The sequence below is a fragment of the Aythya fuligula genome, chromosome 9, assembly GCF_009819795.1.
Source record: "Aythya fuligula isolate bAytFul2 chromosome 9, bAytFul2.pri, whole genome shotgun sequence".
Taxonomy (NCBI): domain Eukaryota; kingdom Metazoa; phylum Chordata; class Aves; order Anseriformes; family Anatidae; genus Aythya; species Aythya fuligula.
The window spans coordinates 18,342,840-18,357,816 of NC_045567.1; the positions used below are offsets into that span (position 1 = coordinate 18,342,840).

The following is a 14,977-nucleotide window of genomic DNA, read 5'->3' on the forward strand; positions in this document are numbered from 1 at the left end:
AGCATCTATGCAAAATTAATTTTCCTTTCTTATGAACGTACAAGCTTTAGCACAAAGACTTGTTCTATGAGGGCAGTTCTGCAACACGCAGTAATTTTAATTTCTGGTCTAAAATGGTCTACACGCAGTCAGGTCCAAGGCTAAGCTCTTAAAGCACCAACATATTCACAGCTGTGCAAGCATTAGTAACCACCGAGGTCTCAACAGATGCAGCATGTTACATTATACTTAGTAAATGCCATTTAAATGCACATGCCTACGAGCGGTTTCCAATACAGGGCAATGGGGAAATATTATGCTCATGTAAATATTTACTGAAACTTGTGGGGAAAAAAAAAAAAGAAAAAAAAAGAAAAAGAAAAAGAAAAACTAGAAATTAAGCCAAATAATTTTTCAACTACTATAGATTTGAGGGTGTTTTTTTTTTTTTTTTCTGTTGTTTTGTTTTGTTTGTTTGTTTCTGCACTTTGGGAGATAAAAGTTCCTAATTATTCCACCAGTCTCTATATCGATAACAACACTCTAGCCCTCCTGCATGCCTCAGATACATATGGGTTTGCGACGCGTCTCGTGCTTGCTCTGCAGCCCATGTGATGCTTTGTTTACCCACTGCACAAGCAGATACGTGCAACGGCCATTCCCAGGCAGGACGACTTGTCTCGGGTCCACCACTTTGCTGCGCCGGAGTCTGCAAACACTGGGAGGCTGCTGTGTTCCCCTCCTCCTCCCTGTGCAACAGCGTCTATAGTTTTGGTTGGGAGTGAAGCTGTCCCAGACTGGGGGACCTCTGGAGAGCAGAACTCGGGAAATGTGGGGAGAGACACCGAGGGCACAAGCGCATTATCAGAAAGAATTTGAGTGCTCCCAGCAGCCCAGCAGCAAATTAGAAAGTTTTGGCTCCCAAGAATGAGTTGTGTTGTTTGTTCCTGCACACTGCAGCTGCTCTTCCCCTCTCCCGCCCCATCCCCCTCCTTTTGGTGGTTTATTACACACAAGCTACTAATGAATGGGAGCCGCTGTTTTACAGTACACCACACTTACAGGACTTATCTCTAGGCCTACCACAGATTTGACTGATCAACAGCAGGGCACCACCATCATAATTCTTCCTAGAAACAGGAGGATAAAAAGGGGTTTGTTGGAGGTTGGCTGTGTCTGCAGAGAATCTTGCCTGCAGGGCCTGCTGATGCCATCGCTAGCTACTATGGTCTTTGGCCTAATAAGGTACAGAAACAAAGATTGTTCACTTGTTCAAGAATACTAAAGTACCCAAGTGACAGAGAGTGGAGGCAGTGGGGCACACATCCAAGTGGGATTAAGGCCACAAGTGCAACTTCGCAAGACTGGCTGGGTGGCAGGGGGAATATCTGCCTCTGAAAAAAAAAAAAATCCAGTTCAAACATAATTTATAATATGCCACTCACAGTCAGAGGTGGCTGTCATTAAGAGTTAAATGTTGCATTGTGTTCAACTCGTTCCGATAAGAATTCTCTAAGCTACTTACATGTTATCATAACTCGTGAGGAGCCAGAGCACGGGCAAGGAGGCCGGGGGGAGAGCTGGGGCAGGATGGGCAGCAGAGGCATAGTGGCAGCACTGCCCAGCCACAACCTTGGTGTGGTGCACCCACAGGCTGCAGGCTGCAAGAGCCCTGCCAGGCCCACAGATGCACCTTGTTTGCCTCGGCTGTGTAGGAAGGGGGGACGCACTGCAGCTGGGAGGCTTAAATGCTGACGTTGAAGGAGGAAAAAGTGACTGGTGTTGTAGTGAAGAAGAAAGCCCTTTGGCTAGTGTTGCTCACTGGAGATGGATTCCAGCAGAAGAGTGAGGAAGCAGCTCTTGAAGGCAACATGAAATGCCACTGTCTGGCTTGGCAGTGTTGAAGCAGTGCAATTGCTTTCTTTAGCTTAGGGAAACCAAGCAGCAGAAGATCCCCACAAAAGCTCAATGAGCTGGATCAGGCTCAATCCCACCAAACTTCACAGGCCTATTAGGAGAGTTTTTCCCTACAGTTTTCCCCTAACCCATACTGGGTGTAGAGGTTAAAACCTGTGTGGAATACGGAGAATTAAGAGTCCCACAACACTCTCTATCGTCACAGACCTTTCCATAGCAGCACAGCTCACTTAGCACCAGTATCCACCCTAATTCCCTGCTGGGAGAGGTTATTTGGTGCAGCTTGTGCAGAAAGCAGCCGTTTGTTTACTCACTGGCTTGGGCTGCCCAGATCGCGTTACACCTGCCGGGGCTGCTGCTAACGTGGGAGGTAGATGTTAGCCTGGCACTGTTGCTTTTACAAAGCCTTTAATGTAACAGGCTCTGGCTGTGTTCAAGACCTCACCCTGCAAGCCAAGGCTTAGGGGGGCTTGTGCTGAGACATCCCAGTCTCCCATTCCCCTGTCACTCAAGTCAATGACCACAGCTTGGCTGCGGTAGGTGTGGGAGAAACATTTCCCACATGTTTTGTACCGAAACAGCCACCCCCACCTTCACAGTCACACGTCACCTTTTCTTGGCCTTCCCGGTCAGACACCTTGGTGACACTCTCACAGTGGGGTCCTGCAGTGTACCTGGCCCTTAGTGCCCACACACCAGGGAATGAACTACAGCCATGTGGGCACAGTGATCACAAAGGAGGTCTCATTCACCAGCAGCCCTGGGCAGCCTGCAAGCAGATGTGGGTAGCAAGAAGAGGGCATGGGGGTATCAGGAAAAGCAGGTCTTAAATGAAGCTGTGCCCCCAACTTGCACTGGCTGCCTCTATGTGGCTTTCAGATTTACTCCATTCAAGGGAGGAGGAAGCCCTGAACATCATCCTTGCCTCCTTGAAGCATCACTTTGGTGTGTTATTTGTGTCTGGTCTGGCCAAGGACCAAGGGTCTCCAATTTGTGCACAGGAGTTGAGAAACCAAGAGACACCAAGCTTTCTGGGTACTGAAACACAAACATCTTACCAGCTCCAGCAGTGCTGGCCTTGGACAAGCGTGAACCCTGACAGGTTAATCACATCAAGCTTTGGTATGCAGCAGTGTCTGCTGTGTGGTTGCTGCCATACCAGGTGTGGAAACCAAGGGGTCATTGTGCGCTGGCACGGTGTGATGCCAACACGCATTTATGGCAAGGTCAGTGTGCCTCTGCCTGAGGTGTTGTAGGCTGTCTAGCAGCCAAGAGCTCAGACCTCTGTTCTCAGAGAGCAGGCAGCTCACCACAGCTGCCTCTTTCTGCAGTGGACAGGATGAGATGGGAATCGTGTGCGCCTGGTACACCCACACAGTCCAGCATCATCTGGAGCACGAGCACATGTGGGAGGTGAACACACAGCAACACCGTCCTGGTTGTGTGCCTCCAGGGGCGGATGCAGTTGCCTTTTGTGCAGTCTTAAAAGTGTCCGTGCTTAGATACATTTGTCTGGGCGCAAGTTGTGGTAAACAACCACATTTTAGCAAACAAAAGCTGTCAAAGTTAAAAATGTATGTAAGATTCATAGATCTGTAAAATATGTGTTCTATCCAGCTCTGACTCCTGTTGGACACCTGATGAGAACGGGGTAGCAGATTAACTATGAAGCTACGGAGATTGTAAAGTCTTTTAGAGAAACAATTGGTCCAGAATTTGCATTTTATAAAACTGAACCTTTCATAAATCTTACAATACATCTAGTGGCAAACATTTCTAAAAAGTACTTCCCTCTGATGTTTGTCACACGGGCTTTGTAACATCTTGCCTGAAAATGTACAAGACAATTTATAAGCCAAAATGAAACCCACTAGTTTATCTTCACCATCTGTATGGAGTGCAAACAGAGAGAATAAACAAATACTGAAAAATGCATTTGTTTTAAATATCTGTGAACAAAGGGTTTGACACATTTGCAGTATGTAATACTGTTTTTAAAACATGGTTTTAACCACCTGACACATTCAATTAAATACAGAAAACTCTCCAGGTTGAATTTGCATTCTGGAAGAGCAGTTCTGAAAGAAATTGTAAGTGCAGCAAATCATTCTGAAAATAAACTGATGCACATAGGGAAAGAGATCTCCTTGAAGGGCCGCAACATGACCGACTTTATAGTATTACTTGAAAAAGCCGCAAGTATCTTTTTTTCCCGTATGACAAAACCACTTTGAGAATGACAAACTGTTTGGTCTGTGCTCCAAGAAATGGTAAGAAAAAATCATTTCTAAGAGCGCAACACTTACATTTAGCTCTCTCTTTTCTCAAACATTCAGTGAAACTTCTAAAGCAGTAAATAGTCTTTAAAAACATAACAAACAAATTAAAAAAAAAAAAAAAAAAAAACAGAAAGCAGCAATAACTGATGGGAGAAAACAGAACCCATTTTCCAGGCAGTGACACTGCCACTTTAACAGTTTCCCACTGTACTTGGGTTTAGCTGCCAGAGAAGCCTTGTTCAGCCTATTTGGGGGCCCCATGAAATGCTGCAAGCGTTACTGAAATGAGCACTTGTCTTTTGTTGTGCTGCATGCTAGCACCATACAGTGCTGAGCTGATAAATCCACTTTTTCTAACACAAGCATTTTTCAAACAAAACTACCATGAGACTGATGAGTAATGCCAGCTTGCCAAAAAAAAAAAAAAAAAAGAAAAAAGAAACCACACCACCACTGCTGACAATGACAGCTGTTAAATATATTCACAAAACGAGATGTGTTACATAACTGGAAACTACAAGAGCAACTAAACAGCAAGAGGGACCGCTAAGCGAGGTGTAACTCGGGGTCAGGAAGGACCACATCACGTATTTCGACATGCGCTGCCCCACTGATGGCCATGCTAAAGCCTCACACTGCCTGCAGCACACAAAGGTGACCAGGCACTTGGTGGCTGTGTGGCACCAGCCTGGGTGTAGTTTGTTCAGGGGGGTTTCAGCAAAGCAAGAACGCATGTGAAAAAAAAAAAAATATATATATATATATATATATATCAGCACATATGCTACATATGTTGTACACACAAAGGTAATTTAAAAGCCCAAAAGTCACTCTATGCAGGACACGAAAAAAACCTTGACTCTGTAAGGCTAATCACAAAGCCTCAGCAGGTAAGACAGCAAAGGAAAAGGTGGGGAGTGTTAGACAGAGTTGTGTTTGACAAAATCTAGGTAGCTTTTGATTTACATCATTTTTTTTTTTTTTAGGAATATAAAAGCACTCTGAAAAATTATTGTTATTATTTTATGGATACAGAGATGAGCTCTAGAGGAGGTCTGTAATTTACCCAAGGCAGGGCAGGAAGGCAGTGGCAGAACACCACCCGGTCGCCAGATCACCCACCTGTATTTCAGCCTCTATTTCTAGAACTGTTTGAAAAACTTTGACAAAAGCATTGGATTCTGGAGCAGCCATGGAGCAGATTAGAGAGGAAAGGCATCACTGAGGAATTCTGAGAAACACCAGGCTGCGGGGCTGCTGCGACAGGGCAGAGGAAGGAGCAGTGCAGGGAGGATGGAAATGTCTGCAGAAGACTGCCAGACCCCACGTGTTGCTGAGACTGCCAGAAATGGGGTGCTGAACGGGGCTGATCTGGAGATAAATCAAAGGGGAAAACAGCAGTTGTCTGTATGAATAGCAATAAAAAAAATCCTGTAATTAAACCACCACTAACATCAAGCTACATTTTATACAACCAAAATAATCCCTGCTTCCATTTTGTCTGCTCATGGCCAAATTCATTCTTGTTACATGGTAAGAGATACTTTAATTTAGATAATACACATGTAATGAATTTGACCTGGTGGAAATTTAACATGTGGACACTTTTTTATAAGAAGGAAGTGTGTTTGTGTGGCTTTCCTTCAACTGAGAACTGAACACAAAATGAGCAACTAAATGCATAAAGTTCCACCTGTTACCTGTAACAAACAAGGTTAATGCAAAATCAAGATGTACAGACAAATCAGGAGAAAAAAAAGAAAGAAAGAAAGAAAAAAATAAATAAATGAGAAAAAAAAAAAAAAAACACTGTAATGAATGTTTTGTCAATGATGTCACCTAAACCAGTGTGAAGGTACAGTCTGCTGCGTAGGAGAGCAGTGAAAGCATAAACAAAATATTAGATGTGCATTAAGGCACTAGCTGAAATAGCTGTGAACAATGGCCAAGTCCGGTTGCTCTTGGAACCTTAATGTAAGGAAGCATCCTTATAAAAGATGAGACAATGGCAGGTCTATAAATGACAGTCCCGTAGGCAGTGAAGGATTAAGAACTTCCTATAGCTCCTAAAGTATCAACCTACATTGTAACCCTTCCACAAAGGCTGCCGTAAGTGCTTTCTCTGACTTAGTCCACCCAGAATAGGGAAAAGCATCAGAATTAGTTTGACTTTTCCTCTGCATGCCAGCCGCACACACACTTAACGCGGCGAGGAAAGTAAAAGGCGAAGGAAATGCGGCACTTGTTCGGGCCCTTCTGGCAGCGCACCTGCAAGTCCCGAGCGCCCGCTTGCCCTCGCCGCTTCCTCCAGCTAGCGCAGACCCTCAGCAGCCCTGCTCCAGGCCATGGCGAGGCAATGCTTGCCAGAGCCCTGCTCCCCGCTCTGTGCAGCGCTGGAAATGTGGTTTTCAGATACAAACAAACACAAACTAGGCTGAGGCGTCAGTGTTAATTTATTACCTTTATTTTCTTCGTTTTGTTTTGAAGTCCTTTTTTTTTTTTTCCTTGCTGTTGTTTTCTTTTGCTTGCTCGCTTGCATGAGTGAGAAGGCATGTTCATTTACTGCACATGTATTTAATTTGAAAGCATTCTCAAAATACTTTCTAATGCCTGATGGACCACAGGCTGAGACACATTCATGCAAAGCAGACATCCTCAGACCTTTTAGGCTGGCAGATCGCTCTCAGTTCTCAGACTTGAGTGCAGACTGCCACACACTCTTCTCATCAAAATTTTAATTGAAGACTATGAACGTTATTATTTAATACAGTTCCACAGACCACCTGCAGCAAACTTCCCAAGGCCCCATGGATTATCAGTGATCCATATGATAGAGGCTGGGAACCACCAGTCCAGCACCCTTGGTGATTCTGACTGTTCATCTCTAATGCTGTATTAAACCCATTCATGTATATCATTCTGCCAAAACTAAAGCAGCCTGCACTTCAGAAAATATGTCATGGAATCAAATGATTTGGAGCGAGCACTTCATGAAGCTGGAAGGGCTGAGGAAGACCACAGTCCTGCTGCAGCTGCTGCTAATGCCCTCCACATCCCAGTTGTACTAGAGATGATCAACAGAAAAAGGCAAAGAGTTACAAAAGACACAAATCCAGGACCTGTTTCAAGTGACATTTGTAGGTTTTCAGTTGATTATAAATTCAATAGGATCTACAGAAATCAACCCAAAAGACTTTGCAGCAAGTAAAAGATCCTGAGACCCCTTGTCATTCTCTCTGCCAATGATTCCTTGTTCCAAGCCTGAGGCTTTTGGGAAAGTTTGGGGTAATTTTGGTCCAGAAGTTCCAATGTGAAGGTTGTGCCATCTGTTTTAGAAGCAATCCCATTTTTCAGGTAGAATTGGGAAACTTTATGCCCTCATTACAAAAGAGGTATGAATATTTAAAAAAAAAAAATGCTAAAAATTCTGCAGATTTGTATTCACCTTGCAGCTGCTCACAATTTGTATTTTTAAATGCTTTTTCTGAAAACTGAGCAAATATGCTGGTCCTCTCTGAGGACTGTGAGCTCTGTCTTGCCAAGCTTAGTCATACAAGGCACTCCCCTGAATCAACACTCCCGCTGATGTGAGTAAATTGTTTTCAGCATAGTTCTATTAAAAATCAACAGCAACAAACTAGAGTTAGTATTTAGGAAGGAATTAAATAGAGTGTTGCCGTTGATACCTGCACGTGCACGTCTGGGCCCCAGATTATTTTAGAGCACAGTTCTGCCCCCTTTCTTATTTGTGGTAATTTAACTCCTGCTCTTCAGATAATCCCACTGGGCAGATTACGCCAGCCCTACAAGAGGCAGGACCTTGGCCAACAGGCATCCGCTGGTTCTGGGGGGCTTTCTGCAGAGCAAGGTTTTACCACAAGTAAAAGCCAGGGACTCTTGCTGTTGTAACGAATGGGACTTCTCAGCGGTACCATGTTATTTAGTGTGGAGAGGGCTCAGGCTCTCGTTCCGAGTCGTATTTAATAGCCCCATCTCTGCACAAGCCCTCTGACCCGAGGGGAACTGCTCCGCAGGTGAGTGATGGGAAGAAGGACGTCAGAGCCAGGCCCTCTCCTGCGAGGCACAAGAAGTGTTTGGGCAAGATTCCCGCTGGGATAAGTTTGTGTAATTTTTCCAAGACTGGGAACAAACATTAATGCAATTTTCTTCCTTCAGAGCAGTTTTAAAGTCACTCAAAGTTCGAGAGCATTTTCCACCTTGGAAAGTGGACTTTGCTCCTCCATGTAGTTCCACTTACTCACCTGATGACGACTGATTACTCATGTGAGCAGTGTGTGCAGAGCTGAGGTTTTGTAGAAGTGGTAATGAACCAGGACAGTGTTACCCAGGAGCACAATAACAAGGCTGCTTGCTTGGAAGGGCATACTTATAGATTTATTTTTTTTAACAAAATCAGACCTCTGCAGCAGTTTCCCCCTGCCTCACCCCAATGGTTTGTTGCTTAAAATCTTAAGGAAAAAATATTTTTTTTCTATAAATATGATCTTAGTATGATGACAGTTTTCTTCTACAAAAACATGTAACCAAATCTATGGCTTGTCTGTGTGTATTACAAACCAGAGAGGGAAGCAGCCTGTGAGACTCATACTTTCATCCTGTGCTATTCCGAATGTGACTTCATTTCCCAGTTTAATAACAAAATGACATCAATAAAGAGCTTCTTGAATCTAAAAAGAACACATATATCAGAGAAGTTACTTCCTAAAATAAACAACCTGCTTTAATAAGCAGTCTTCTGGTTTCTATGGTATTAAGGAAAAAAACATGCTTCACAGAAGTCTATTTTATCACACGTCTGCCAGCTTCATTTACAAGTTCAAAATCCAGAGGTAGACAAAATATTAGTTCGGTTTGGAATATAGAAAGTGCCAATTTTTCATATGTTAATGTGCTGAAATACTTGATATGATATTGTTAGGGAAGATAAAAGGGTCCTTGCCAGAACAGTTTATTTAAGGAATAATGCTAATAAAAACTTTCCACTAACAAGGATTTTTAAAATTGTTTTTTAATATGCCTTTAATGACCTCAACTCCTCATACCTACCTCCTTGCTTCCAAAACTGTTTGTACTGTCCCCAATAACACTCAGTGGAAAGCTGTCGTTCCTGGCTAAATCCTTACTTAGGGTGGATGCTATGCCTCCGTTAGACAGGGTCACAAGGTCACAATCGATTTTGGAGGCCACCTGGAGAGTCCAGGCCGTGAACTGACTCAAAAAATTTATATCAGAGCTGGAATGGTCCACCTCCCAGGGCTCAGCCTGCGCTAACACCCCAGCCGCAGGATGGAGCCTGCCAGCCCCAGCTCAGAAAGAGGCCAGAGTTGTTGACCCCGTTAGCTGACCTCTTCAAACTTCAGGAGAATTTTTCTGGCAGTTACCACGGTGACTGGGCACTCCAAGCTTATCCTTCTTTACTGAAAAAAAAAAAAAGAGAGAGAGAGGAAAAAAAAATGTTAAAACCTACCTTGTGGAGATGTCTATCAAGAATCAAATACGTAAATGTTTTAATTGTTTGCTTCTCTCCTTGGGCTGCTCTGGCTCTAGCGATTGCATCCGAAGCTACTGTCAATAAATCAGTTTGGCTGAAAACATTTCGACTTCTGGAAAAGTAACGTTCAGTGGATTTAACGGGTAGCATTTCTAGTATCTGCCTGTGATTGCAAATGACACACTAAGAGGTTTATTGTGAAATAATATTTATTTTCTTTCCATATATGTCCCCAAATTAGTACCATTTCTAATTGAATTCAGAACAAACCAAGAAAAGGCTCAGGGAAGGATTGCAGGTTGCCTTCAGCTCTTTCCCTTTTAAGAACTGCTACTTGATGAAAACATTAAGCATGTGGCAATGCGTTGCTTTGGTCTCTTCAGAAGAGGCTGCACAACCCATTTAATGTACCATGAAATATTATTTAACAAGAGAAGGAAAAAAAAAAAGTTGTCAGACATTGTTACTGTTGTATTTTTCAGGCACTTTGAACACTAACCATTTCACACTTAAAATTTACCAGGTAAGCAAGGTCTCATGATGCTGACAGAAAACTCTTGAAACACATCAAGGGATCAGAGAGCACACTAAGTAAACAAGAAAACAAAGCGCACCCTTTATTCCAAAAACAATAAGGGAAAAACTGCTGCTTCTTAATTTCCAAGCAATCATGTATTATATATGAAGCTTTTATGCAAATTTCTCCCGTGCTTCTATTCGCGAAATAGCATCTTCCGAAAGGGAGCAGAGCCCAGTGTTATAGCTGTGTTATAGCTGGAGAAATCCTACTCGAGGGCTTCTGATGGCAAAGTGTCAATCAGAAATCCCGGTCTGCTATGAACTGCTCACTTCTGGAGTACGACTAAACAGAGGTTTAAGGATTGAAATTTTAACGTCATTTTGTCTCACGCGTGGTTTTGAAGTGTCTCTGGTTGCTTGAAGAGTGAAATCTGAATATTCAGCTGCTGCTCAGCCACTGCCCTACGCTCCTTCTCGGCTTCTGCACTCCCGGGTGAGATGGCAGAAGGGCCAGGGCTGCGGAGATGTCTCTGACACGAGGATATCCCTCAGCTCCTGTGGGTGAAAAAATAAAGCAGGAGATTTGTGTGTGAAAAGCAGAATGCATGTAACCAATCTTTTGTCGCAGATTTAACTTTTCATTTCAACTGGAAGGAGGAGAAAAAGGAAGGCCAGCATATGTGTACTAAACAACTTCCAAAAAGCGAATACATGAATTGTAAAGGACTCTTTTTGCTTTCAAAAGTAGTTCAATTGCTTTGAAATATCATATGCCTCAATGCCAAATAGATACATAGACACGTGATAATATTATTCAGTGATTTTGAATTAACCGTGAAAACAATTTAAATTAAAAACACTTAAAGATTGTTTTCCTATTATTAGGGTTGTGTTAGAAAAAGGCTAAGCCTCTCATTAAGAGATGAATTTTTTCATTTGTGCTTTTATTATGGCTATACAAGATGGTTTTATGTTTTCTTTTTCTTTTTTTTTTCTGCGTGAAATAAAGTAAGTTGAAACAATCAGGTGACTGATGAACAGGCTAGTGGGGAAAACAGAAGTGTTTGTTACTTTTTTTTTTTTTTTCATTCTTTTTGAACAGCCCTGTGTATATAAGTATGTGCTTTTCAATTAGATGCCATGATTTATGAAGTCATGCTCAGGGCTAGCCAGGTTGTTGACTCAGATGAGAGCTATGATGCCAGCTCATTCCCTGGTGACAAACACTGACTGTCCTTCCCGCAGCCCGGCACCCCTGGCAGCCTTATTAAAAGACCTTGTGGTTGGCAGAGCTCTGAGCAGGAAATGAGGTCCTCTCCGGTTGGGGACGGAGATGACTGGGGTTACAGAAAGCTGCAATGCAAACCCAGAATCTCCTGAGTCACACACTTGAAGCTCTCAGGGACCCCGCAGTTCCTGGCGTGACCTGGCCCCCTGCATGCCCCCCAAGCATCCCCCAACTCCCGAGAGACCTCCTGAGAGCTGCAGCTCTGGCAGAGAACAAGGCAGCGATGTCGCCTGGCAGAGAGGAAGCAGGGGGGCACCGCTGCCCCCAGCCTCCCCACGCACTCCGGCCTGGCCTCAGGGCTCAGCACCCTCCTGTGGGGATGCTTTTCTGCCCCATCCCTAGCAGAGAATTTTTGGCACAAACTGTCTTTTCCCAGCAAGGCATTTAGCACGGCCCGTGGTTTGGGGATCTTTTATGTGGCCTCCTCTCTTCTAGGAATTTCACATATAAATCACTGGAAAGCAGGAAATCTGGAAGAGCAAGTGAGAAGCTCTGTACCATGTTTGCCTCTTGGCACAAACAGCTGCGGACCACAGAGCTGCTCGTCCTGTAGGTACTACAGCAGTCCGGACACCTGGACCCGAAATAGGGGAAAGCAACCCACTATCTCAAAGGTTATGAGCTGGCAAGCCAGTGCCAGGCAAGAGGCTCAAAACTCTTTCTGAATTCCTGGGAAAGGACTCCCTGATGCTCTCTGTGTAACACTTATTCCCTCACTGCAACTGAAACAATAATATTTAGGCCATTTGGGGCTGAGATTATTGCTCTAATAAATTGTGCGTGTGTGCGTGCGTGTGTTTTATTGGTTCCTTGTGCCAAATAAGCCCCCGATTGATTTTCCTCCTAATCAGCATGGAGAATGCATTCCGCTGTAATTAAATCCCGGGGACCCGGCCGCTCCGTGCTCGCTCGTCTCTTGGTTTGCGGTGGGATGCCATGGGGTACCCCGGGCACCCCACATGCTGGGGCGAGCACTCTGCCAGCCCTCGGGACGACTGCTCCCGGCCGCCTCCAGCCATCACCCGCGGCCGGAGCGCGCACGGGGCCGCGCTCAGCGCTCGGGACCCGTCGCCCAGTGCCGAGGGGAGGAGGCGGGCCGGGGAGCGGGGCTTTCCCTCCCCTCCAGGAGGGTCCGAGCCCACCCCCCACAGACTCAGATCTCGTCCCCCACCACCACCCCAGGGCAGGTGCCGCAGCCCCGCCGCCTCCGGGCCGGTTCCCGGCTCCCCGCACGGCGAAGCCCCGGTGTCGCATCCCTCCACCGAATCCCGGGGATGCGGCGGCTGCCGAGAGCTGCGGCTCGGGCCCCAGCTCCGCGGGTCCAACCCTCCCATTTCTGCCCCCGAGGGAGGCGATGTCCCGGCCTCCAAAACTTGGGGCAGGGGAGGAGGGATGGGGGCTCCGGCTCCCTTCGCGGAACGAGCGCAGCCGCGGATAGGGGCGGCGGGGGGGCGGCTGCAACCGCCTCGGGCCCGGGCAGCGCTTTGGGGGGGCTCGGGCCGAATTCTGCTCGTCCCCTCCCCGGTAATGCTCTTTTCTCTCGGGCTGCGCAGCCCGGCGGCGGGGAAGCAGGCCGGCGGATAATTACCCCTCGCTGCAATCCGCAGAGCTGGCCTAATCCGAAAGCTCAAGTGCCCGTGAGTAAAACTTCAGGAAAAGTTATTGAAACTGACAAATACGGGGTGACAAATAATCAATAAAAGCCCAGCCCGACATCCTTTATTGTTTCCAGGCACTAACAGCAAGGAGTGAAACCTCGGCGAGGGCAGGGGGAGGGAGCAGCGGGACCGGCGTTTGCAAAGCCCCCGGCTCGAAGAGGCAGGGGAAGGCCCCGGCAGTACACTGGGACCGCTGCCGTCCCCGGGGGGGTTGGCAAAAGACCCCCTCCCCGGTGCTGGGACGAGCCCGAAAGGCCCCGAGCAGCCGCACGCAGCCGCGCCCTCGGGGCGCGCACCCGCGGGGGGAGCCCGGAGCTGGGACCCCCTTCCTAAAATCGATACGAAAAGCAGGAGCTAAACTCGCTGCTGCTGCTCGTTAGCATCTCGGCCCCCCGTTTGCAACGCCGCAGTTTCTAAAGTTGCACCAAAGACGGCCGGCAAGATAAATCCGTGCTGTCGTTTCTCTCCCTTTCTGTCTCTCCGAATTAAGTCCCGATCTATCAGTTTAAACAGCGGCCAGAAAGTTGATCCGCTTTCTGTTAGGATTTCGGGTTAAACCGGGGGGCTCCTCCCGTGTCTTTAAGCTTTGGAGCCGTGTAAATGAACTGCAGTGTCACATAATCGATAGGAAAAACTCAGCTGTCACGGACCCGCAAGCAGCCTCCCGCCGCAGCAGTAACGTGATTTGGCATTTCGGAGTTTGGGAACGTGCTGCCTGCGCCGGGGGACGGGGGGTGACGGGGGGACAGCATCACTCCCCCCCCCCCCGCCCCACACCGCTAAAGAAGTTGCCCAACTTTGGCGTTCTGGCATGGGGGGGAGGACCCAGAACAAACCCCGGTGGCCTTTCCAAAGCGGTGCCCCCCCTGCTCCCCCCAAGCCTCCGGGCCGTGCCCATCTGGAGCACGCACCGTGAGAGCAACTGTGCAGCACAGCGGCCATCAGTCACTGGAAGCCACACGCTTCAGTGGGCCGGGGATAAAACGAAGTCCTGGTGACGCCTGGTTAAACCACTGACCCTCCTGCGAGGGCTGCGAAAGGAGGGGGGGAGCAGCGACCCCCTCCCGGCGGCCCCAACTTCGGGGGACTTCGACAGAGGCTCTGCAGGAGCCCCCCGCGGTGCCACCAGGCAGAGCTGGCAGCGCCAAGCCGGGGGGGGCCCAAGCAGATGCCCCCGGGGGGGGTCCAGGCAGAGCCCCCCGGCCCCAGCTGTACCCCCAGGCAGGGCCAGAGGACACAAGGCAGCCCTGTGGGCACAGATTTCCCACTCAAGCCTTTCATTATTTTTTTTAATCGGCTTGATTGGAAGGATCAGCCCGCAGGCAGGGTGTGCTCTAAGCCGTGGGGTGACCCTGCCCTGCACACCCCCGTTTAGCCGTGCACACGGGCACGCACGCGAGCAAACAACTTCCCCAGCATGTCCCCATGCGTTCAGGAAGGGGAGGGCTTCAGCTTCAAATTAGGAAGCTCTCTCAGATGAACGATAAATTTCTCTTTGGTCAGACTGCAGTGTTTGATCATATCTTTGTGTTTTTGTCCCCACCACAAAGGGACCCGTAGGCTGAATCAAGAAATAGGATTTCAGATCGTTTGATTTGACATACGGAAACAGTTGCGTTTGTAATATTATAACACTCGAAAGGGGAAAAATGAAACCTCTGTAGCTGAGACAAGGAGTGTGCCTAAGTACCACTACGTTTCAATCCCCATTTGGATATAATTTAAGTCTCCTCTGGCTTACAGTAATATACTCTCCAACCTTGAGGCTATCCAAAAGGGGGGATTTAATGAGGCCGAGTTTATACACTTATATAATTTAGAGGTT

The 14,977-nt window shown here is 47.0% G+C and overlaps 1 long non-coding RNA gene across 2 annotated transcripts in view; it reads right to left on the reverse strand.

Annotated features, from left to right (window-relative positions):
• Positions 1-8,898: 8,898 nt before the first annotated feature.
• LOC116492701 overlaps positions 8,899-14,977 on the reverse strand; it is a 76,786-nt gene continuing 70,707 nt past the window's right edge. For both annotated transcript variants that reach the window (XR_004253615.1, XR_004253614.1), the window contains 2 exons: positions 10,302-10,761; positions 8,899-9,613 (listed from right to left, as the gene is read on the reverse strand). This is a non-coding gene — a long non-coding RNA (uncharacterized LOC116492701). The remainder of the gene's footprint in view (positions 9,614-10,301; positions 10,762-14,977) is intronic.